This window comes from Macaca thibetana, chromosome 6, assembly GCF_024542745.1.
Source record: "Macaca thibetana thibetana isolate TM-01 chromosome 6, ASM2454274v1, whole genome shotgun sequence".
Lineage (NCBI taxonomy): Eukaryota > Metazoa > Chordata > Mammalia > Primates > Cercopithecidae > Macaca > Macaca thibetana.
The window spans coordinates 107,142,146-107,168,561 of NC_065583.1; the positions used below are offsets into that span (position 1 = coordinate 107,142,146).

The 26,416-nt window shown below is 41.9% G+C and overlaps 2 long non-coding RNA genes across 2 annotated transcripts; one reads left to right on the forward strand and one right to left on the reverse strand.

Annotated features, from left to right (window-relative positions):
- Nucleotides 1-3,625: 3,625 nt before the first annotated feature.
- On the reverse strand, nucleotides 3,626-9,677 carry LOC126956520 (uncharacterized). The gene is made up of 3 exons (XR_007726406.1): nucleotides 8,959-9,677; nucleotides 6,056-6,181; nucleotides 3,626-3,760 (listed from the first exon to the last, which is right to left on the reverse strand). It is a non-coding gene; the product is annotated as an uncharacterized LOC126956520 (long non-coding RNA).
- Nucleotides 9,678-24,000: 14,323 nt separating this feature from the next.
- LOC126956522 (uncharacterized) lies at nucleotides 24,001-25,895 on the forward strand. The gene is made up of 3 exons (XR_007726408.1): nucleotides 24,001-24,198; nucleotides 25,103-25,178; nucleotides 25,788-25,895. It is a non-coding gene; the product is annotated as an uncharacterized LOC126956522 (long non-coding RNA).
- The last annotated feature ends 521 nt before the right edge of the window (nucleotides 25,896-26,416 follow it).

The window sequence follows — 26,416 nt, forward strand, 5'->3', positions numbered from 1 at the left end:
ACCTCATAAGGCTATTACAAGATTCAGAAGAGATAATGTAGGTGAAATCACTTGGAAAAGTACTATGGAAAAATCTGGAAAAGTACCAATGTAAAATGGTAGTTGAAGTAATAGCATCAGTACTTTTAGTTATGAGAGGCTAGAGACAGTATGAGAAATACACGAGAGAGTACAAAGGCATTATGGAAATAAAAGGTTTAGAGCATTTGAAAAACAGGCAAGTGGTCATTTCAATAAAAACAGAAGACAAACCCTGGAATTTTCCAGAACAGAAGCATCCATGTTAGTGGAGTTGTGAACAGGTTAGGAGTCATTATTCAGACAGTAAGTCCATACGGCATTTTATACTTAATAGGCCTTTTCGATGATCAGAACGAGAGACTGACTCAGGTTACAGTGAAGAAATCGAGATTCATTGGTGGATACATGTAGGCAGAAATCTGTACCAGACCTCATGGTGGAATTGCAAAGAGCCAAGACTTATGGAGAATGGTATGTCCATCAGGAACTAGGAGGTCATACAGGATCAGAAGCAACTCTGGAGGCTGGCTTGTCTTGTGGTCCTACAGCAGCAGGAGTTTTCTAATTTTCTACTATTTATGCCACTGCACAACGAGTATCTCATTGCTCTTCTGCATGTCACTCAGTTTTAGCTGTCTAGGACTGCAGGCTTTCCCCTCACTTTTGCCTTCCCAGGCTTCCTCTTGCCTGTGGCTTCTGCTGCTCTAGGTTTCTGCTGAAGGCCTCTGGGCTTCTGTTTCCTTCCAACTTTTCAATTCATGAATATCTGTATGATTCTCATTTAGACTCTTCTAGAGAGGGACTCTGAGTGCTTCCATTGATCCCCATTGTCTGTGTTGGGCTCGACTTTTGTGTCAGGCCGACTCAGAGAGGAGCTGCTCTGAGGTCAGACTTCCACACCTAGATTGTGATGGTTAATACGGAGTGTCAACTTGATTGGACTGAAGGATACAAAGTATTGATCCTGGGTGTGTCTGTGGGAGTGTTGCCAAAGGAGATTAACATTGGAGTCAGTGGGCTGGGAAAGGCAGACCCATCCTTAATCTGGTATCTAATTGGCTGCCAGCACGGCTAGAATACAAGCAGGCAGGAAAATGTGAAAAGAGAGACTGGCCTAGCCTCCCAGCCTACATCTTTCTCCCATGCTGGATGCTTTCTGCCCTCAAACATCATACTCTGGGTTCTTCAGTTTTGGAACTCAGACTGGCTCTCCTTGCTTCTCAGCCTGCAGATGGCCTGTTGTGGGACCTTGTGATCATGTGGGTTAATACTTAATAAACTCATATATATATATATATTCCATTAATTCTGTCCTTCTAGAGAACCCTGACTAATACAGGATTCAGACCAATCACCTGTGAATGAGGAAGGAGAGTCACCTGATCTGAACCTAGCAAGAACCCCTTCCCTTGGGTCTATTGGCGGGCAGGCACTCCACAGTTTTCCTGTTCAGTACACGTGTGAGGATGTTTGGAGTTCTGTGACACTCAGTTTACTTTCCACTACTAGGTCAGTAGGAGCAGTGGCTTGCAAAAGGCACTTTCTGTAAAAACATAACACATTAAACAAATACCCTAAGTACGATCATGATGATAATGATGGCAAACAAGATGAAGAAGGAGGAGGAGAGGGAGAAGAAAAAGAAGAAAAATGTAGGGATTTTGAAATGTCTTCCTTTTAAGACACTATGAAAGAAAATACACACTGCAGAGCAGGTGTGTCCAATATTTTGGCTTCCCTGGGCCACACTGGAAGAAGAATTGTCTTGGGCCACACATAAAATACACTAACACTAACGATAGTTGATGAGCTAAAAAAAAAAAAAAAAAAAAAAAAAAAAGAATCTCATAATGTTTTAAGGAAGTTTATGGGCCAAATTTAAAGCTGTCCTGGGCTGCATGTGGCCCACAGGCCACGGGTTGGACAAGCTTGGTGTAAAGGGTCAGGAATATTATGCTTGGCTGGAGTCGAACTTTGTTTTGGATTCTGATTATTTTATCTAAAGTAGCTTCGAAGTGGCTTCCTCGACATAATTAAGAATCTCAGAATTTTGGAACAGAAAGAAACCTCAAAGAAATCTATTCTTTGGTTAGACCATTTTGCATGGTGTAATCCCTACATCTTAGAGAAGTAGAAATGAGGCTCTCTGAGGCTGAGTGGCCCGGCAAGCTTAGGAGACCTCTGTTCTGTGATTTCAGAACACAGCGGTGATTTCAGAGATTCTCTGCCACAGAGCTGCTAACTCTGGTTGGCTGGTTTCCACTTGGGCGCTTGTGTAGATGGAAACCTTATTGGCTTAAATAGTTACCTCTTTCTTGGGGGCAGCTGGCCTGGAATTCCTGCCAATCTTTCCCTTATAAAACAGAAATCTGTTTTTTCTATAAAGGCGTGGTATATTTTCTAAGCTTTATTTTAGACCCTGGGTGTTCCCAAGCCATCTTTCACTGTCACATTCTCACCTCCAATTTATTCAACCTCAGAGCTGTTACCAAATAGCTAGAACCGGAAGCCACACTAGTTTCCAGGTGTTTGTAAAGGATCTGGCCACTAACAACACAAAACAAAAATAATATCACAATGTCACTGCCATTGTAATCAATCTCCCAACTTTATCACACAACAATGGCTATCCTGGGTGAAGCTTTTTATAAGTTTTGTGTTCTGCCAACAAACAACCAAAAAATAAAATTGGCACTGGATTAAAAAAAAATCATATGTTACAGTGGTAGCTGAGGTGTTCTTGTGGTTCTAAAATGATAAACAAAATAACCAAAATATGTATAAGATATCTGCCATGTTTTAACTGTGTAGCTCTGGGCAAGTTACTCAGTCTCCACCCTTTACAATTCCTATCTGAACACTAGGATATTTGTGTTCTTAGCACTGTCGTTCGCTTACAGGAAATACTTAACCAACTACCTATTAATATTGAATATCTTTTTATTTAGTCATCATAAGAACTGTATAAAGAATGAAGCTCAGAGAAAAATCAAGTAATTTGCTCAAGTTCTAAAAAGCAGTAAGTGGTAGAGTTAGCAGAATTGGAACCAATTTTCTGAATTCAATCTGGTGGTCTTTTTGCTTCACCAGAGCTAACCACAACTGCCAAGTTTTAGGGCTAGGCAATGGGAACCCCAGTGTGTATCCTGGATCTGACTCTCAGCTCCCAGAATTTAGAAACCCCAGTGCAACCCCTGTCTCAGTGCCTCTCTCCTTGGAGGCATCTTGTGGGCCATGCCAGCACCCACTGCCCCTCTGCTCTGACAGGCGGCAGGATCCTGGGATCTGGAGGTGTTGAAGGAGAGCTGTAATTTTCTTCCTCCCCTGCCCATGGTTTGGACTGTTTGACACTCCCTGAGGGGCCTCAAGAACTTCTTGCCATAAACTCTAGGCTCCTTATCTTGGTAAATCAACATAATGCTCACCGAGTGGGCTTTCCTCAAGTTGGGGTGGCTGATGTGTATGGAATTACTCAGTAAGATTTATTGAGAGCCTCACAGAAAACTTGGCAGGTTTTATTTCTTAAGTGATGACAAAGGTGGCCCTTGCCAGTGAAAGGCCACACCGTTGGCCACCCCTTCTGAAATAGTCTTGTTGACTAAAGTTCTGTGCAGGATTTTATTGGCATCTTTAAATAGACAAATTGGCGGCTCCTCGTTTTCTTTTTTATTGACAGAGGTGGTGGTGAGGCTTGCTCTCAGATGCTGTCAGGGAGCATCATCTGACTGCCTTTGGTACCCTGGGGGAGACAAACAAAAACTTGAGTGAAAGGAAAATGAGAACTCACCTGAAACCAAGAAGAGTCTTTGGAGAAGGATTTTTATGTAGGTCATCTGGAAAGTGTTTACTCTTAGCGGTTATGCATAACTATAGTCTTAAGAAGAAAGTGAGGTGGGGGTGCGAGTAAGGGTGGGAGTGGGGTAGGGGTAAACGAGTGGGTGGAGATGTGTCTGTGTGCCCAAAAAACTGCCCCAAAGTAAACATGGTCACATGCACACATCTAAACAAATGTCTCTTAAGACTTTCGCCTCCAGCATACTCTGCAGTCACTGCATTTGTTGACTTGCTTGTCTTACCCAGCAAAAGATGTAGACGATTTCCACTATCTCTCCATAGACCCTCACTAAATGACCAGATGGGAAAACTCGATTGCCTGACCAAGTTGCCAGTCAGCCCATGAGCAGTCCAGACAGTGCAGAATTTATAGCAAAGGAATTTTTATGATTTCTCCCTGCCCAACCCCCACGAAGAAGCAAAGGCCCTACTCTTGACCTCGGCATCCCCTTGTTGCTTTCTTCTCGTCCATGACACCTAGGCTTGATATTCTTTACCTTGGGTATTCTTGTGAATATATGCTGAATTTTCATTTATACTGAATACAATTCAGAAGACAGAGGCTTTCCAAGTTTCAGATCTCCTGAGAAAGGTATGAGTGTGTGAGTATGTTAAAGAAAAGCTCTCAGCTTGTCTCATGGTTTAAAGTCCTCCTGAGATATCTGAGCTCAATCTAAGGAATAAAGTAGATTGGTTCCTCCCTGTCTGATGAGTTTTATCAAAATGTGATAAAATGTGGTGAAGAAAAATGGTGGGCCAACTTTGTCGTAGTTCTACTAAGGGACACTGTACAGGTAAACCAGGCCATAACTCATTTGTCCTGTGACAGTTTTTATTATTCTGTTTTTATGCAGTTTTGAAGAGTGAGGGGAATTGCCCTAGACAACAGATGTGAGAGACTTTTTTCTTTCTTTCTGTCCTGTGGACAAGCCTCAGGCTCCAGCCCAGTGACTCATTGTTGTAGTATTATATACCTCAAGATGAAGTGTGTGCGGTGGAAAGTGTGGGCAGGATTTATCAGTACGACTTCTTCCTTTGAAGTATCAGGGCAGGCTACTTTGCTGATGGTTTCTGGAACCTGGCCAAGCCCCAATATGCTGTGAAAATAGCCGTCTTAGGTTTTCTTGGCACATGAGCACATTTGCACTTGACTCTCAGACCTCCATTGCTTTCTGATGTTTTTGAGGCCAGCGTTCTTGGGATTTAGGGCCCAAGGCCAGATTGTAACCCTGCCTGTTTGTACTCCTTCAAATGCCCCATCCCAGCATGGTTTTGATGGCTCCAGATACAGACTGTAACACCAACTTGAGTTCCAAAGTGCAGGCTGGCTTTAGGTTGCTTTTAAGCATTCATGCATAAATTTCTCTATAGCCCACATTTCCTGCTGCCCTGTCCCCACTAACAAAATGCTGACTCTCAAGGCATTTTACCGTGACAATGCTTGCTACAGCAATGCATCTTTGCATTTTCAGCTTGAAACCAAGGCAATGTGTATGAGGAGAAAAACAGGAATGCCATGATATCTCTATCAGTAATTTGAAAAAATAGGGCTGGGCATGATGGTTTACACCTATAATCCCAGCACTTTGGAGGCCAAGGCCAGTGGATTACTTGAGGCCAGGAGTTTGAGACCAGCCTGGCCAACATGGTGAAACCCTGTCTCTACTAAAAATACAAAAATTAGCTGAGTGTGGTGGCACACGTTTGTAATCCCAGCTACTCTGGAGGCTGAGGCAGGAGAATCGCTTGAACCTGGGAGGCGAAGATTGCAGTGAGCCAAGATCATGCCACTGCACTCCAGCCTGGGCGATAGAGTGAGACTCTGTCTCAAAATAAATAAAGAAGAAGAAAAAAAAGGAAAATTGCTCCTTTTCTAGTAAAAAAAAAAAAAAAAAAAAAAAAATCTATCATCTATTTGCCTGTACCTTCCTCCTCCCACCTTTATTCATTGTCATATTGTTATTAATTTTGGAAACAAAGGACATAAGAGCCTAATTATGTTAGACTGCCAGACACCCTTCCAGAGGTGAATGTTTCAGCCACATTTCTCATCACCCAGCTGTGTGTAATAAATAGCTTCCCTGTAAATGCATATTTCCCAATAGATGCCCCATTTCAGGTTTCCCTCTAGCCTGGGAACCAGACTCTGTCGTTCCTGATTAAAATATTGCCAGCCTGTGTTGGGGAACCCATAACTAACCTTGCTGAGCATCTTTTGCACTTTCTCCTTTTGAGTGGGCAGATCCTTTAATACGGCAACTTGATGTGACTGGGCTTAAATCTGGGGAAAGGCTTAGAAAGCTGGCAGATCCATGTCAATGGCCTCCTAGTTGAAAAGAAAACTGATATGTTTGCAGGTTGGGTCCTGTTGGGTTGAATTTTTTCCCCCCAACCCTCCCAAATTATGTGGTGAAGTCCTAACCCACAATACCTCAGCATGCCCTTGTTTGGACACAAGGTATTATAGAGGCAATCAAGTTAAAATGAGGTCATTGGCGTGGACGCTAATCCAATATGACTGACGTCCTTACAAAAAGGGGAAATTTGGGCTGGGCACAGTGACTCCTGCCTGTAATCCCAGCACTTTGGGAGGCCGAGGTGGGTGGATCACAAGGTCAAGAGATCAAAACCATCCTGGCCAACACGGTGAAAACCCATCTCTACTAAAAATACAAAAATCAGCTGGGTGTGGCGGTGCGTGCCTGTAGTCCCAGCTACTTGGGACGATGAGGCAGGAGAACAGCTTGAACCCGAAAGGTGGAGGTTGCAGTGAGCCGAGATTGCACCACTACACTCCAGCCTGGGAGACAGAGCAAGACTCTGTCTCAAAAATAAAATAAAATAAAATAAAAAAATAAAGGTCGGTGGGGGGGAAATTTGGAGACAGATCTATATACATTGAGACTGCCATATGAACATAAAGACAGTTCTCTATCAGCCAAGGGGAGAGGCCTGGAGCAAGTCCTTCCTTCACAGCCTTCAGAAGGAACCAATGCTGTGGACACTTTGATCTTGGATTTCCAGCCTGCAGAACTGTAAGCCAATAACTCTGTGCTGTTTAGGCCACCTCATCAGTGGCACTTTGTTGTGGCAGCTCCAGCACACATATATGTCTCTTTGGCAGCAGGCTCTGAGGCAGAGATGAGTATGTACGGCTTATTAGGGAGTGCTCTTGGGATAAACTCCCATGGAAGAGAAGGGAAGTGGGCAGATTGGGATGAGGGAGAAGTTGAGCTGTGATGTAGTCCCAGCAAAGGTCTCAGCTAACTCCATGGGAAGGTCTGGAGCTGGTATGGTGCTTCGTTGTTGGAATATGAGCTTGGGCCTTTACAACTCCCTGCTGATCAGTCATTGGGTGGGGGCTGCCTCTGCCTAGTTTTCATAAGCCTAGACAAATCCTGGAGAGGACCTACAGCTGGGGATGGTCTTTTGGGAGCAAATTCCAGCTTCTGTGGGATAAATCCTTCAGTCTTCATGGGGGATCTCACAGCACCACCGTGAATACATGTCCCCAGTAGCTGGCTGACTTAAGGGTGGCTTATCACATTTCCTAATTTTCAAAATGGGGTTGAACTTTGTAAGGTGTGGTACTGTTCAGTTGTCTTTCTATCTTACTTTGTAGGTGAAGCAGGCTGTGGCTGCCCCAACACTTTGATCCTGTCCTGGGTGAGAGGTGGGGCATGGGAAGTGTATCAATCATTATCTAGACAGAAAAACAGAAACTATTCTGGATGTTTCAAACAGAAGGAATTAATGGAGAAAGAAGGTTACAAAGGTATTAGATGGACTGGGGAAGCACACAGAGAGGGAAATGTGCCCCAGAGATCAGGAAGCTGGGTTTTTTCAACCTGGGTTGAAACCTGCAAGCCCATACTGTCTGCTGAGTTTCTAAAGATGCTACTGCTGCTACCATTGCTACAGTGGGATCTACACTGTTCCCTCTGACCAGGAACCCGGGACACCACATTTTGATGCTGGCGAAACCAGGACTGACACCGCTAAAGCTCAGTGTCACCCATGGAGCTGCCAGAGCCCATAGTTGCTGGTCTCAGTACTACTGTTATTGGTGGCTCTACCAGTAGCAGACAAAAAAGCCTTCTTCCTCCTATCTTTTAGCCTTCCTCTAGCAAGTGGACTGCAGTACAGAGGAAGGAATGGAAGAATGGCATGGATCTGGGACCAGCAGACAATAGTCCACTCTCTTTCAGACTAGCTCTTTGCCCTGTCTCTTCTCAGTATACTGTCCTGAGAGGGAGGTCACATAGCAATGGCCAGGAAGCCCCTCCCCAAGAATGAGGAGAAACCAGGTCTACTAGCTCTCATCCAATATTCTCTGAACCACATCATGGCAGAGCTAAAGCCTCACCTCCCTTTTCCTTTCCTTCTGGTTTCCGAGAAGAATACTGGGTCACCACTAAAATGTGGACCTCAAAAGGGCCAATGAGATCAACTATACTACCCAGCCACTTCAGTCAATACCTGTCAAACTGAGGTTTCAACTGAATTTCTGGTTAGTTGATTGAATTGGTCAAATAAATGTTCTTTGGACACATTTATTTCTTTGGGACATGGATAAAATAGTAGCATCTACTTATCATGAATACAACTTCTTGTATTTATTATCTATTGACTTTTTACAAATAAAATTCTTGTATTTATTATCTATTAACTTTTCAAGGTGATACATTTTTTCCCCATTCTTCCAGCAACCGGGGACATATCATAAATCATCCTTCTTTCATCCATTTGTTCTTTCAGAAAATATTTACCAGAGTCCAACTATGAACAAGGGTTTGTATTTTGTAATGGAAGGAATACAAAGAAGTAAAAGAAATAACTCTACCAAGAAGGAGTTGATAGCTACTAAGAAGGAGTACACTTTTACAAGTAAAGTAACTGACCTGAAGAAAGAGAACAAGGAAGTCCTAGAATCAGCCATGACTTCTGATTGGCAAGCCCAAGCCCTCCCAATAAACAACCCCCTACTTGATGAATACTGAGGTGACACACTCAGTTGCATGAGCTCTAAGATGCAAGTCAATGTCTCTTATTATTTTGAATGGCATCTGATTATAGATTAATATGTGTTTGGTCTAAGGTTACCTTGAAGTGTCTTCATTTGTCCTCATGGAAGTGACTGAGCAGGCTTGTTTTTTTTTTTCCATGTTGCTTAGCTTTGTAGATACAAATTAAGCAATATATTGTATTCCTTCTGTCTAACCATGTGGTTGGTATAATTTTTCCACAGACAGCTGAATTCAACAGCCTGTGCGTAGTGATTCAACATGAGTAAGGACAAAATGGTAGGCGGTAAAGGTTGTCAGAAGGACACCTGGGCCTTCACTAGATGCTGCCTCTAAAGCCAGACCATCAGATATGGCAAACCTCAGGGTGCTGCCAAATCTTACAGACCAAATTCTTTCACCTGGGAATTTTACCCATCCATCAGACCTAATATTTCTCCTAAATTAGGAGACACGATGAGAATTTTATCAAATCAATTCTGCAGTTAGTAATTTGAATACCATCTAGCATATTATTCTAGCAATCTATCCATTTCTTCAAATCATGAACTATTTCAGGATATTTCCCCAATCATACTCGGATCTCAGATGATAGGCTGAACTCACTCTCCGTCTTGTGAGTGGTCACCGTGCTCAACAGAGGCACTGATGTTACCATGGTTTCCTTAGTGACACAGATACTACAAAGGGGAGAGTGTGGTTGAGGAGGCAAAGCAAGAAAGGGAAAAGGAGCCTTGATATTCCTATGTGCAGGGTGCTAGCCAGACTTCACTGCCTCACACTGGGGACAATTGTCCAGCTCATGAAACATTGCTATCAGGGGATAAAAGCCTTGTTTGGCTCACTTAAGATTTATGAAGTATGTTCTGTGCATCAGGCATTTTACCATTTTAATTTCCAGAAAAGACAGCTAATTTTTCCTGTGCATCTGGGATGTTCCTCCAAGATAGCAGGGACGAGAAGGCAGTTTTGTGGTACCACAGTTGTATATGGGCTTAATTTGAAATGATTAGTTTCATTAGCCTTGATATTCTAATTATATCTCTACATTTCACCATCTTGCATAGAGAATATGCAAAACAAAGGGCTACTGAGCCAGGGTTGGAAGGAGCCCTGATTTTGATTGTTTCTCATTTTCATTTTTGTTTTCAACAGAAATCAATCCCTAGTGTTCAGTAAGGCCTCCAAGCCATTGGAACCATTTAGCAGAGCCCTGCCAGGGTGTGGGCTTACCTGGACAGGTTCCTGACTAGTCATCCACTGCTGTCAGGACTGACGGATGATGCTTGTCAAGGTTCTTCTTATGCTGCTAGAGAACCTGCCACCTATTTCTCAGAGATTCTTTCCTGGGTAGAGGTACCTAAGTGTTGCCCCGAGTTCCATGGAGGGTGATAGCCACCAGATTTGACTTCAATAATATTCTTCATCTCAGAAGCCGGGGTAACTGCGCAACTATGTAACATTTTGTGTTTGTAAGGTGGTGGGATTTTATAGAATAATGAATCTTCACAGAGCCCTGGGTTGCTAGGGAACCTCGATTTAGTTCCACTTTGGAATGAGGAAAATATGAAAAGAAAAAGAGAAGTAAATTTCTTAGAATTTCCCCACTCATGATTCAATGCTGATACAGAATTCCAGAATGATTGAGTATCCTAAGCCCGTGTCAGTCAACTCTCAAAGTTGAAAGGAGAAACCTGGTGAAAGGATAGGGCAGTAAAAGAGAACTGAGGTGGCTGTTTGAAAGGGGCCATGTCTCCTTGAAGACACGTGTCTCTCTAGGAGGATCAATATACAGCATTGTTTCTCCATGGCTGTCATGTACTGCTCTGAGACCTTAGTGTACTATTTCTAGATCAACAATTTATGGTATTTATTGAGCACCTGCAATGTGTCCAGCTTTGTGCTTGGTGATGTGAAGGCAAGAGATGTAGAGGACCTGGTTTCTAATCTTCAAAAAAGTCTATACTGTGGTTGAAGTGATAAGGTTTATTCAAATAAATTAATTTAGAAACTATATCAGATAGACATTATATAGAAGCTTATGCTACCTGTTTGCAGGTCAGAGGTTCCTTTCTTGCCATTGGAAAAGAGAAAGGAGAGAGAACTAGTGTCAGAGTCCCTGGGGAAAGCTTTCAGGAGGAAGAAAAGCTTAAATTGTGGAAAAGAAAAAAGAAAGTCTGATAGGTCCCTGACATCTGTGAGCTTCTGATTACACCAATATCGTGATAATTTCTTCCACAAAACAGTCAAACACAAAGAGAGTTTTTGCCTCTGAAATGACAAGCAGAGAACCACAAGACAATGTTGAGATGCAGAGGATGGCAGGTTCCCTCCTAGCTGAGTGACTCATGCCTCCACTCCAGGGTGCAGGGCTTAGGTTCGTGACAGATAAGGACAGGCCATAGGCCTTACAGGTGGCTTTCAAATACATGAAATCAGGGATCTACTGTATTTCAAGATGGCAAGATTTAGCATGAGGCACAGAGGTGAGACTGATGAAGAATCTGTTCCAGTTAGGATGAAAGTCCATGGAAGAAAGCAACAGAAAACAGGGTCTGCTCGTAAAGGGTATTGAGGTTAGACCTGATGCAGTAATTAAAGAGGAATTATTATATCTTATTGGACAAGCTAAAGACATGGGATAAGGGCTTTTTTAGAAACACTTGCATGGGAGTGGCATAGGAAAGAATTGGAGGGGAAGAGAAAACTAGAATCAAGGAGATGATTTAGAATGTAGATTGTATGAGAGGATGGAGATTGCATTGGCAGAAAAGAAAGGGTAAGTCAGCAAGATTCTGCAAATAACGGGCTTTGGTGATAAATTTACATAGACTATGAGGAAGGAGGTGAAGAAAAAGGAGGGTAAGAAAAGATGGTCTTAGCAATACTCTGCAACTTCCCAATACTCCATTGTCTAAAGTAGTTTCTCCCCCGTGCATGTGTGCTGGGTGATGCTTCACAGGCAAAACACTCCATGGGCCCATGGTTGTAGTTCTCTTTTTTGAAAAATTACAAACATCTAAAATTGTGGTAAAATGGACATAGCATTAAGTTGATCATATTAGCCATTTTTGACAGTGCAGTAGTGTCAAATACATTCATATTGTTGTGTAGCCAGTTTCCAGAACTGTTTTCATCTCGCAAAACAGAAACTCTGTACCCATTAAACAACAACTTCACATTATCAACCACCCCTCTGCTTTCTGTCTGTAACTCTCATACAGTATTTTTCCTTTTATGACTGGCTTATCTTACTTAACATCACGTCCTCAAGGTTCATCCATATTGTTGTGTGTGTCAGAATTTCCTCCTTTTTTAAGGCTGAATAATATTCTGTTGTACATATGTACCACATTTTGTTTATTCATTCATCCATTGGCGGACATTTGGGTTACTTCCACTATTCGGCTACGGGGAATAATACTGCTATAAATGTGGGTGTTCAAATATTTCTTCAAGACCTTGCTTTCAATTCTTTTGGGTATATACCCAGAAATGGAATTGCTACATCATATGGTGATTCTATTTTCAATTTTTTGAGGAGCCACCATATTGCTTTTCAGAGTGGCTGTAGCATTTTACATTCCCACCAGCAGTGCACACGCATTTCTAATTTCTCCATATTCTCACTTTATTTTCTGTTTTGTTGTTTTTTGTATTTTTTGCTTGTTATTGTAATCATCCTGATGGTTGTGAGGTGGCCCATGGTTGTATTTTGAGGGTATATCGTTCCACTCACTGGCTGTAATTCTGTCTCTTTTTCTGTCATTTAAGAAAGCACACTGGAATACATGAGTTTATGAATGACTTTGAAATGGTGAGAATATTGAGTTAGCTGTAGTTTGTCTTTTGTAATGGAACTCATTCTGACACCTTGGTATTCTATGATGAGTAACGACTTATTTGTGATACTCCCTATGACTTATTGAGACTCATCAGTGAGTCCTGATGTCACAGTTGAGAACCACTCCTCACTGAATTGATTTTACAACACAAAATATTTCTTCATAAACACCCAGTGAAAACAGCATGTTCCCCCCGGAATCAGTGCTACCAAGAGGAAGGGAAAAAGCAAAACTAAAAAGGAAAGCCAGTCATGTAACAAGATTTTATTTCCTCCCAAGTGGGTTTATCAGAGACACTCATCAGAAACAATGCCTCTCTCCATTTACAGAAACTCTGAAATCCAAGGTTTGAAACCTGAGGCTGAGGTATACCTATCACTCCTCTCTTAGATAGATGGTTAGTGATTCCCACCTGTCCGACTTGGTCACATGGCAGCATCTAGAAAGGCAAAGCTATAACAATGAACAAGAGTGTTTTCTTTCTTTTTTTTTTTTTTTTCCTGAGGTTTCATTTACACCAACAGGCTTGGTTCCGTATAAGGAAAAAAATTTTTTTCCAGCAAGGAACTTACATCTGTAGAACTGCTGTAGACACTTAATAAGCAATCTGAGTACATAGTAGCTTCTAAGGCCCCTCAAAGATGATGAAAAGCTGAGGATGCCAAATGCTATACCCCTAGACTGCTGTGGAATAGAAAAAAGATAGGTCTTTGGCCAGAGATTCTGGTGGCAACTTTCTCCCAGCAATTTCTCCTCAAGGCCAGGGGGAAGAAGAAAAGATACATAGAGGGTGTGATGTCAGAAAGCCCAAGAAGAATACCCCAGTGTATTTTGTGTCTGGATGATTCCTGTTATTGTTCTACTTGAGTGCTTTATCCTTAGTCAACAACTCTTTAAGTTGTTACAATAGAGTGGGTTTTTTTTTTTTTTTTCGTCTCCAGCTCCAGTTTGAGGGTTTTGTTTTACTAAGAGACCAGGGTCTCGCTATGTTGCCCAGGCTTGAGTGCAGTGGTTATTCACAGACACAATGCTGTTACTGATCAGCACAGAAGTTTTGACCTGCTCCATTTTCGACCTGGATCATTTCAGCCATCTTTAGGCAATCTGGTGGTCCCTTGCTCCCAGGAGGTCACCATACTGATGCCAAACTGAGTGTGGACAGTCAATCCACATAGTGCACTACAGCCCAGAACTCCAGGGCTCAAGCGATCCTCCTGCCTCAGCCTCCTGAGTAGCTGGGATTACAGGCACATGCTATCACATCTGGCTCCAGTTTAAGTCTTTAAAGAAGACTGAAGGACACTTAGAAACTCAAGGCTGAGGCTTTTTAAGTAGCAGTGGGGCTATGAGACAATGATACCCTTAGGAGACCTTTCCTCTACCTACTCAATTCCCAGAACCAACTGAAGAACAAAGGAAAGTCAGAGGTTCTAAGCCAGGGATTTCTCTGAGACTCCTGCTCATTCTCCTGTGTGGTGGAGCATCGTTAATTATCCAGCCCTCCCACATTTACAGGTTGCTTTTCTAAAGCCTGCTTGAAATTTGTCTGCACCCATTTCTTTCTTTTATTAAACTTGTAACTTTGCTTTTGGGAAACGATTACTGAGAGTAACTATGAACGCACGCTACTGGGTAGTGGTAAAGAGGGCTGGGCTCAGGGTCAGACCACCTGTGTTCAAATCCTCGGTGCCCCACTTACTAGCTGTGTGACCTTGGGCAAGCTGTTTGCCCTCTCTGGGGCCAGGTTTCACAACTATAGTCGGGGAGAGTCATATTGCCTTCTCAGAGAGTTGCTGTGAGCATTAAGGGGATTAAAACATGGGATCCACGGAGAAGAGTGTCTACATATAGTATGCACCATATAAATATTAGTCATCATCGCCATCCTGGGCTCTGAGCTCCAGTTCCTCTGCCCAGCTCCCAGAGGAGAACATTCAAAACCCAGTTGTTTATTCTGTACTCAAGTCGCACTTCAGTCTCTTCAGATTCTGTTGTGGGCAAAGTCTGAAGGTATTTTTGTTCCAAAATCACTCAAAATATTGCCTCTCTGCCTATGAAGTGACCTTGCTTTCCCGTGCTCTTGAGTTAGCTCCCTTTTTCCTTTTTTCTCTGTTCCTTTTTCTGTTGCCTGTCTTTCCTTTTTTTGGATTTTTTTCCTCATACCAGAAGATATTGCAACCTTCCCTACCCTTGGTCCCCAGTATTCTGGAGGGAACAGAGGTTCCACTCCCATGCAGATTCTTTCCTCCTTTACTTGAAAACTGTAGACATTGTTTTTCCCTTAATTCTTGTTAGATTCAGTGTTTTACTCTGTTTTGATTTTTTATTTCCAGGTCTGGCTTGCTGCTTGCAACTAGAACACCTTACACACATATACATATATCTATTTTATCCTTGTATAGACATGAGAGCCAAGATGAGTGCATTAAGGAACCTTTCAGGATCTCCAGAGAATATTCCTGGAGCAGGTTTTGAAAGCAGAAAGGAGAGGATATGGTGGGTGGTATACTGGTGAGGCTGGAGGGGAAGACAGGCTTGGAGGCCATGGCAAATGGAAGGGTACAAGACAAGGGCAAACATGTGGCCTCAGCTGAGGGCCCAAGGCAGCCATGATGGCCCAAGGAGGTCTGGTGAGGGAAGGAGACTGGTGGCTCTTTCTGAGAGAGCTTTAGGGAGCAGCACTACCTGTGACATGATCTCATAGAACTTCTAGCACCTTCCTTACCCCTCCCTGTTCTGCCTCCTCGCTTTCTGTTACTCACCCCAGAGTTATTTAGGGTCTGAATTCCCTTCCAGCACCTCTCTCACTGCCCACAGCCTGGTGCCATGGCAACTGTCCTCACAGATATGCACAGATGGCCAGATAAGGCCTGGTGGCAACAGCCCGAAGCGTGTGTAACAGGACCTCACCATGGCAGCCACTTCTACTACACTTTGGGGCCCGTTCCCTATGAAGACTCCAATTGGGGGGACAACTAGCCTGTCAAGTTAAGGGCAGCTGAGACATGGTGCCTGAGAACCCCACGGGGAGGCTCACCTCCTCACCTCACTGCTGAGGAGGGAACGAGAGACTGGGAAGGTTCTCTGGGGAATTCCAGGCTGGGTCAGTGCAGAAACATTCCCATGAGTTAGCTTCCTGGTTGCAGACCAGCAGCCCTGCCTGGGAAATGAGCCATTCAGTAGTCCTGTGACAAGTGCTCCTTGCTGTGAAATGGTGCTTATACTGCCCGTGTAACTGGGAGACAATGCACAGATATTTGCATAGTCTTCTTTAAAATAGAGCAGGCTGGGGTTTGTTCTTATTATCAATTTACAATAAATTTAGCTCTGCCATTCAGTTGACCAGATGGCTTCTTTTCATCCATTTCCTCTGTCTCCTACTCTTTGCTCTGATTTTTAAGAACTGAGGACATTAGATTCCATATTTCTACCCTCAAAATGTAAGGCAGCACTTGAAATACTAGATTCATAGGATACATTCTTAAAGCTTCAGCTCGAAGTATATAAGTAATATAAAAGACTATTTTTATATTGAAATATACGGACTTACGGGCAAAAATGAAAGATTGTCACAAGTTTTAAGCATGAAACTTTGAAGAAGCCATTCACTTGTTGAAGGCCTTTAGACTTACCCTCCAAGTGATGTATTGGCTCCCTCTGCCCTCGAGAGATTCTGGTGGAAAAGTATGAGAACTGCACTATGACTTGGTGACCCTTGGTGACCTTTGACTATCTCTGTACCAGTTCTTGGAAGAACAGTGATTTCTTGTGGACCACATGGATAGCAGAATTGGGAGACATGGATTTGGGAAAAGGCTGAGCAGATTCTAACCTGATGAAATTTCAGATACATAGTTATGTAATCATAATTATTCTCACTATGGTGGGCCATACTGATTAGCTACAATAAGAGAAATATAGGTGGCCAGAGGTGGTGATGAGATCAGCTTGTCTTCACATTGAGGACTAATATTCTTCAATATGGTTCTTTTCATATTCTAATTCTCTGCATTAACCAGACCATATAAGTCCATAAATAATCAAAAAAATGTATTAATTTATGGCTGTATTCTCCCTGAATTTAACTATCCCATATCTAGAACTTTCTAAGGTGGGGTAAAATTGTTTACTTTGATCATTCTCTCTTTCCCAAGAGGCCAAGTAGGAAAGTCAGCACTGGGTTGACCGGAGAGCTGGTAACACTGGATGGTTCACATACCATTTGCATGTTTCTTATTTTGGTAGGCTCTAGGTACTTCTTTTGCCCACCTTACTAGCCATGGGTTATGTACTGAGGTTGAGTTGTAGGTTTTCACATGCAGAGGAAGAAATAAATGCTCCTGCTGTTCTTGGGCTCCCAGTGACTGGGAAGAATGGCAGGCACCTTATTAAGAAGCTGGGCAAATGCTGACACATTCACATTTTGTGTAGGTAGGAATATTGCAGACATGTTTGTGTGGCTACAGTTCACAGACCCAGTGGCAGCTTCTTCCTGGTTCTGATGGTTGGGCAAAGCTACAGTCCTGGGGAGGGGGCTCTGAGATAGTCAATAGATGTATATTTAGCTTAAAATTTTAAAATCATTACTATTTCTTTTAGCTAGGACAAGAAGCTTAACATCTTGACATATCAGTTTGCATAATGGAGAGATATGATATCCATCTCAAGAGACAATTGTTGGGATAATGCATGAACTAAGCACAGGGTCTGGTATGAAATAGGTGCTCAATAAATGATACATGAGCCAGAAGTTCTAAAACCTCCAAGGTATGTAACGTCAAGGTAATAATAATATTCCCTCACTCCCTAAGCAAATATCAAAAGACCCCAAAACTAAAAATTCCAGCTAAGCAGAAGACTGAACGCCAGCATATTCTGGAGACAGGAGAGAGCATCCTCTGTGTAGATACCATGTGACTAGTCATCCCTGTGTGCTAAGCTAGTGAAACACAAGGATGAGTTATTAGCATAATCTCATTTTGAAACTTCTGCTCACAGAGAATAGCACCATCTTCAAGATGGTAAATAAGCTCAAAGGGATTAAATTTACCGAATAAAATGTGGATAATACTGCTTTATCTTTCAGAGAAGACACGTTGCTGTCTTTATAACCTCAGTAACGAGGCTATTACCATCTGAGAGTGACTGTCTCCTGAGTTCTGATTGAGTTCTGAGGGAGCAGTAGGCCACAGAGCTGTGATTAATCTGCAGAAGTCATGCCCTCCGTTTAGTCATCTCAGGCGACTCCCTCGGTTGTGCATTGCTGTCTCAGGCAGAAGGAAAAGGCAGAGAGGAAGGGGACTGAGGGGAGGGTAATGGGATGCTGGGCTCACTGCTGTATTTTGTAAAACCATTATTCTTCTTCATTGCTATGAGAGTGTCCTCATTTCCACACAATATTTTATACTCAATTTCTGAATGTATCATCAGAGACTAATGTGTTTTGTGTGTATACTGAATAACCTGGGATATGTTTTATGCTGTTATTTATTTAGATATTTTTTTCAGACAGCAGTAATATATTAATTGCTCATTTAGAGAATAGAATGGCTATCCTGGAACCATCTTTCTTTGCTTGATTTAGTTCATCTGTTCTTATGGAAAATGCCATTGGCAATGGGGATCATGAGCCAAGGATCCTACTGTGATGTATTTGTGTATGTTAGATATTGAGTTATTTATTCATCTTCAAGTTCCTAACTCTGTTGATAAAATAGGTGTCAAAAAAAAAAAAACCCATCAAACTCTATAAAATATTTGAGGAGATTTATTCTGAGCCAAATGTAAGTGACCAATGGCCCGCGTGACACAGCCCCAGGAGATCCTGAGAATATGTGTCCAAAGGTGGTTGGGCTGCAGCTTGGTTTTACACATTTTAGGGAGATATAAGACATCAAATGAATACATGTAAGATGTACATTGGTTTGGTCTGGAAAGGTGGGAGAACTGGAAGTGGAGGGCAGCGGGATTGGGAGTTGAGGTTGGGGGATATTTCCAAGTCATAGATGGATTCAAAGATTTTTTTTTTTTTCTGAGAAAGTCTTGCTCTGTCACCCAGGCTGGAGTGCAGTGGCACAATCTCAGCTCACTGCAACCTCCATCTCCTGGGTTCAGGTAATTCTCCTGTTCCAGCCTCCTGGGTAACTGGGACTACAGGTGCACTCCACCATACCTGGCTAATTTTTTTGTATTTTTAACAGAGATGGGGTTTCATAGTGTTGCCCAGGCTCGCCTTGAACTCCTGAGCTCAGGCAACCTGCCTGCCTTGGCTTCCCAAAGTGCTAGGATTACAGGTGTGAGCCACCACGCCTGGCTGGATTCAAAGATTTTTTGATTGGCAATTGGTTGAAAGAGTTATTATCTAAGGACCGGGAATGTCTGGGTTATAGAAAGAATGTCTCGGTTATAAAGGGGTCATGAAGACCAAGGTTTTATCATGCAGAAGAAGCCTCCAGCAGCAGGCTTCAGAGAGAATAGATGGTAAATGTTTCTTATCAGGCTTAAAAGTCTATTCTGTCAATCTTAAGGTCTCCGTGTTGATGTTAAAAGCTGGTCAGCTGTGCTTGAATTCCAACAAGAAGGAGGGTATAATGAGGCATGTCCAGCTCCCCCTTCCCATCATGGCCTGAGCTAGTTTTTTAGGTTAATTTTGGAATGCCTGAGCTAGTTTTTTAGGTTAATTTTGGAATGCCTCTGGCTGAGAAGATGGGTCCATTCAGATGGTTGAGGAACTTAGAATTTTAGTTTTGGTTTACATTCACAGGATTGAGAAATGGTTATCAGGAGCCCAGAATCTGTGAGCTCCTCTGATGTAGAAACGCACTGTGGCCATGTAAAACATCACGATGAGGACCCATGTCCCCAAGTCCTGACTGATTCAGATGGCATTTGGTTTTTTTAGTCCTTACTTGGTTTTACTGCCTAGTAATATAAGATTTCATAGGTTTGATAAATTCCTATCAGACGGCCATTGTTTGCATGAGCCAAATAACTGGGTCAGAGATCTGTTGTGGGTTTTGAGCTCTCCCTGGAGGCTTAATGGGCCTGACTGTGAGGACAGGACATTCTTCCACATCCCTTGGCCACAGTCCCCTCACCGTCTTCCTGGCCGACCTCTGCATGAGCTGTTGGAAGGATTGAACTGACAGACATCAGAGGTTTGCACAGAGGCCAACGAGCCTTATTTCCAACAGTGCTTTGGTAATAGGCTTCTGCTCTTTTGTTTCTTGCTCAGTTGCTAAAGTTTTGGGTACAGTTCTTGAAGGATCCATAGGTGCCTGAAAAGCCAATACATTCATCCACATTGCCCTGTCCTTAGTGGTTATGTTTTTCCTCTTTATCAGCAGGAGTTAGAAAACAAGCAGATTTTCCCTCTGAGATTCTCTCAGTATTGTTCTGGGTTCTATTAAAATGCTGGGTTAGTTTTCAGAGAGATTGCTTCATCCTTTGAGCAATTAGTACCTTTTAAAAATTCTGACATCTTTCAGACCCTGTCCTGCAGACCCCACTAAAGTGCTTTTGTCAGAACAGTTTTAGCAGTCCGACATCATGTTTTGCCAGCTGCTCCAGCCAGCGGTACAGAGAAAACACTTAAGCATATGGTTCAGATGCTTGCATTTTTATCTGGGTAAAATCTGTGTGAAAAGGCCTCAGAATTTAAAAAGCCAATCAGTGTATATGATGTCAGAATGCTCACTGTTTGTCTCATGGGGACATTTTCTTAGCATCCTGGTGTGATCATCTAGGTGTGTCTATTGTTCTAAAGGCACAGCTGTGTGGATTTGATTTGCCTACAAAAAAAAAAAAAAAAAAAAAAAACCCATATCCTCCAATTTCGGGGAACAATCTATGACTTCCCTCCTGGTTCTCACCTTGGAATTTCTATGAAGCCCCCAGACTTTAAACTCTTTTGGCGGCAAAGTAGAAAGCATTTTTCCTTCAGCCTTAAAGGCTGACTTTTGATACCTTTGAACTTATCCTGAAGAACAAGGACCATTCAGAACTGATCTCATCACTTGGACTTTTAAGCATGTTCATAGCTCAGAGCTAAAGGGAAAAAAAGGGAAAGAGAAGAAAGGAAATCTTTGCTGATCTTTCCTTTGTAGATACTTGTGTGACCCTTTCCTGCAGGCTTTTGTGGGGGCGTTGCAGCAAAAGATAGTTTTGCCTCAGAGAACAATTCTTTTGAGACACAACAGACTTATTTTCCTGGAGCTGAAATGAGTATTTCAGCATTGACGTTTAAGGCACGCTCTGAGTCTGATCTGGGGAAGCGGGAAGCTACTATTTGTAGTTGGAAAAAATATCAACCTAAGATGAAGAGAATCATTATGGCCAAGACTCTACTGTTTCCTGAAGTTACTCAAGGTTAATAATGTCAAAGATACTCACTAAGCAGTGGGCATATTCCTCTAGGTAATGTTCTGACATGATCCAGTATTCAAGTCATGCAACAAAGCTGCCAAAATTGAGAGGACACACACATTTGTGATGAACTTTCATCCTGAGAACTACCTTCTTGAATGAGTAGGCTATCGCCTCTCCCCATTACCTCTTTGTCCTCTATGGAAAGGATCAAGGTGTCTGAGACTGGAGTGCCTGTTCTGTGCCTAGATTGGAAACCTAGGCTGGTTTAATTTGCCTACAGAAAAAGCCTGTGGCTAGAAACCAACTTTTTCCACAGCTGCCTGGTCCAGGTCCACCTCTTCTTGGGAAGGCGTATCTCCTTGATTTGGAGATTTCCTGCAACACGCTATCCTGACAGGTGACTCAGCTGCCAAACTTCCCGTCCTGGCCCAGTTGCACTGCTGTTGAAGCACTTATAAAGTATATAACCTAGTCTCAATTATTGGTACTCATAGAAGAGAGCAATGATATAAAACAAAAAACAGACCCAGCTAGCAGTCACTTCCCAGAACATGTGCTTTTGAATTGCTATGTTTTCTACTGCTGGGGTATGAGCTTTCCTAACATCAGCATAAATACCACCCACACAGCCGTTTCTCATGTTTTTTATTAGATATTGTTTTTGCAGTTGATAGGAGTCAAAGAAGGTCCTTATAAAGCTTTGTCTCAGGGAGTCTGTGTCAATAATAAGTGACAGAAAACTCAAAAAGGCTTAAGCAGAAAAGGGAATTTATTAACGAAAGGTATGCAGGGCTTCAGGAATGATAGATTTGGGGGCTTAGGTTAGTTAATCACAACTATTGTTATCATATTTTGACTTAATCTTTTTTTTTTTTTTTGGTAAGCTTAAAAGTCTCCACTCCATGTGACAGCAAAATAGTTCTTAGTTTCAAATCCGGCAAGCAAGAAGAATGATTGTTTCCCTCACAATCACCTCTGAAGAAAACTCTAAGGTATCTCATTGTGCCTATAGGGTTAAATGTCCTTTCTAAGCCAGTTATTGAAAAATGTAATAATCATGTTGGGTGGTCTGAATCACATGTCACAATGAGCTTGTGTTATGGTCATCTCCCTGGGACCACATAGAGTGAAAAGAAGAGATGAATGGATTTCTAAATGAAGATGGGGACTGTTTCCATAAGAAGTGGAAGTAGAAACTGGGTGTGACTAAGAGTACACACGTTCACTATAGGCACAGATATAGCTAAGCAACCATACTTTCTCTAATGGTGTCAACTTCATGACAGGCTGTATCTGCCATGACTTAGTACAAGGGGAAGAGAGGAAGATGTGTAGAGATGAATAAAAGAGAATCTTTGCCTTTGGGAATGTTGGGGCCCAGAAAATGATGTCCCAAAGGCTGATGCTGTGATGTGCTGAGGAGCATAGGTGCCTGAAAAGCCAATACTTTGCAAAAAAGCTAGAAGCTACCTCTACCTTTGTCTTGTCTCTTAAGCACAAGAAGGGACTCTTCCTAGAATTTCTTTATGTGACCAAAAAAGCTTTTTTCCAAAAGAAATGCAATTATCTTAAATGCTTTCCTTAGGGACATCATCAAATAACCAGGAAAGATTAATCACCTGAGAAGAGAAGAGAAGAGACTGGGGATCTTCACCCTGCCAAGACAGTCTTTTCATCTATTCTTCTGAGAGCAACTCCAAGAGATTACCTGTGGGACTCAATTTGCATAACAAGATGACCTTTGTTCCTGTGCAGTTCCACCCCTCACCTTCCCATAATGTCTGCCTCCCACCTCCCAGGTCCATTATTTTTCCCTAATGACTTACTGCTCCTTAAAAGAAATGTCTACACTTCCCATCTCCTTCCTCCCCTATGGAAAAGGGTATATCACTTCTATCATTCTCTGGTGATCCCCCATGCTATGCACATTACAATAAAATTTTGTACGCCTTTTCTCCTATTAATCTTCTTTTTGTCAGCTGAGTTTTCAGTGAAACTTCAGAGGGCAAAGGGGTAGTTTTACTTTGGTCCCTGCAAGAAAGTCCACTCACTTAAGGTGAGTGCCAGATGGCCAGTATGGGTGATTAAATCTAATACGATCAAATTCACAAATGAAGACAAATGTTCAGGTTATAAAAGAAACTGTCTTTTCATTGAGGAGGAGTCCTTCTCATTATCAACAGGGTTTGGCATTAAACAGGAAGTCCTAGAGGTGAGGGATTTTTCTCCTGTCGAGTGCTCATTTTTTAAAGCTATTCCACCTGGCACTCACCTTAAGTGAGTAAGTTTTGTTTTGGCTGGAGATTGCAAATTCATGGTTCAAGTGCCAACACATCTTGTCTTGTGCTCATAGCAGACTCACAAACAGGCCCTTCCTGATGAATCTGGATATAGCTTTAGAATTCTTTGCATCACTGCAATCCAGGCAGCTGGTGCAAATCAATGGGGATTGGCACATAAGGTATTTATTTTTCAGCCTGTGTTAGATTAATATTAGTAGATTGGACCAAGTGAACATTTATTTTCAGTGTTGTTGGGTAAAGTAGGTTGGGTGTGAGCTGGAGGAAGAAGACAACTGGTTGGCAACAGACCACAGATCACTAGTCATCAGGAAAAGCCTGGATCTGTATGAGGATAATTGCTAGTTGTCTGTATTTCACAATTTGCAGATATCTAGCTTCTTACAAATAGCTCAATGAACATATCACATTCATTTCTTTTCAAAACACTTGAATATTTAAAATAATACTAAAAAATAACAGTGAGTAATCAAGCCCACATTTTTAAAAACAATTTTATTGAGTAAGATCTGTGTAGGGTAGGGGGAAGAAAATTCTTAGTTCACATTACTACAGCATAACTAATCTAGTTGTCTACTCTCTATGTTTAGAAATCACATTCAGTTGGTTTAGTGGTAGAGTTAAAGGCCAAATCTGCCATATAGTAAGTAGTACATGAAGCCGGGAGGAAGGATCCAGGACAAACCATGACAGAATACCACACATTTTGGAGATGCATGCTTTCTCAAAGCTCTGAGAACCATCATGAAGACATATTGACTGAAAGAATATGCAGTGATGACTCTGAATAGGTCCTAACTATTGGAGGTAAGCATTTCTAAAATTATTTGGACAAAAAGTTAATACATGGTACAAGTTACTCTTAAATGCTTTGTGAGATACAAAGAGGATAGGCTTGCCCCTTTTAAAAGAAGAGGTAAACAATCAAGTTGGAGATACAAGATTTACAAATATGAAAACAAATAACAATAAAGCACTTAATAGTAGCAAGCAATCATGGAAAAGATGTCAGTAGGCAGTAAGTGGTTAATTACCAAATGTATTATCTGAATAATAATTGTGGAAAATTTTTTGAAAGGAGTGATTAGTTCAACTTAGGGAATGAGGAACATCATTACTAAAGAAGTGAGATCTGACCTTGGTCCCATTTGGGAGTTAGGATTAGGTTAGGAAGGCAGTTTTGGTGGGGAAAGTAGTCTAAGAAAAAGAAAGATGAATGGAAGGATCAAAGTATATTTGGAAGAGAATGAGTAAATAAGTTTATCTGGAGTTGTTATTTTATGTAGACAAGTTGAGGGAAGGGGAGGTAGTAAAAGTATATTGAGGCCCATTGTGGAGGCTCTTGAACTCTGAGCTGAAAGTTTTAGATACAATCCAGTAAGCAATGAAGAGTCCTGGAAGGCTTCTGAGTAGCAGAGTGGCATGGTCTGACAGTGTTTGGGGGAGGGGTAGTTTGACATAGATGTGAGGTATAGAATGGAGGTAACTAATGTTGAAATTGAGGAAACCATTAAGGGGCCTTTACAGCAATCCTAGGAAAGGTAAAAGAGTCTGATTTAGCTTGTTGTCAATAGGAATACACCAAGCACTGTGAAATAAGAATCAACAAGACTTGGTCACACTCTCGGTCTATTTTGTGTTGCTATAGAGAAATACCTGAGGCTGGGTAATTTATAAAGGGAAAGAGTTTATTTAGCTCACTGTTTTGCAGGCTATACAAGAAGCATGACACCGAACTCTGGTTGTCTTCTGGTGAAGTTCTCAGAAGTTTCCACTCATGGCAAAAGGTGAAGGGGAGCCAGCTCCTGTAAAGATCACATGGCAAGAGGAAGTGAGAGGGAGAGAGAAGGTGCCAGTTCCTTTTTAACAACCAACTCTTGTGGAAACTAATAGAATGAAAACTCACTCAGAACCGCCAACCCCAGGGAAGGCATTAATCTATTCATGAGGGATCCACCCCTATGACCCAAACCCCTCTCATTAGGCCTCACCTCCTAACACTGCTACACTGGGAATGAAATTTAATCATGAGGGTTGGTGGGGACAAATGAACCACATCCGAACTCTAGTGGTCACTACTTAGATAATTTCCATAGAGGAAAGGGAAGACATAAAGTTGAGATTTCAGTCCTAAAAGATTGGAATAATGGAGGAATCTGTAGAGAAACACAGTTTTGAGCTCAGATGAGAAACTTAGATCTAGATGTTGAGGTTTTGGTGAAGGTTCAGTGATCAAGTAAAATGTTCATTGCTTTGTTGTTTTGATTGTCAGTGAGGTTTTGGGTGGAGTTTCAGGAGTCATCTGCATGGAGGAGATGTTGGAAGTAAGAGGAGAGGGTATATCCTAGGAAAGCCAGAGCCAAAGATTGAACTAAAGAATTTCTCATTTTTAAAAGGTAGGTAAAGAAGGAGCTAATGAAGAAAAAGAAACAAGCTGTCAAGAGGTGGGAAGAGAACCAGGACAACACAGCATCATGTCAGAAAATAGAAGAGTATAATTTCAAGAAGGAAGAATGGCCAATAGCCCATTGGCTGTAGAAGAATCAAAGAGCAGGAGAAACAGGAAAAGGCCTTTAACTTTGTGATTAGGATGTCAAAGATGACCTTCTAGGCATTACAACATATCAGCTGAAGAAAGTGAATGTGATCTAGAGAGAGAATTCTACAACATGACCCAATTAGCTTAATGGCTACAGATTCTTGGTAAATCTTAAGCTGATAAATGTTACTACTATCAGAGATCATGGAAGGGAATGCTAATACCTCAGGAAAATAACAGATTAAGCATCCATGAAATTTATACCATATGCATAGTCTTTGTTTCAATGATGTTGGTAATATTAATGCAACATTGCTAAAAGTAAACACCCTCTATAATCTAGGCACTGTATTTAGCACTTTAACACATTTAGTTCACGACACAATTCTGTGTTTTGGAGTTGAGGAAACTGAGTTTTGGAAAGTTAAATATTGCTTCTGAGATTATATAGCCAGTAAACAATGGAGTTAGTATTCAAACCAAGGT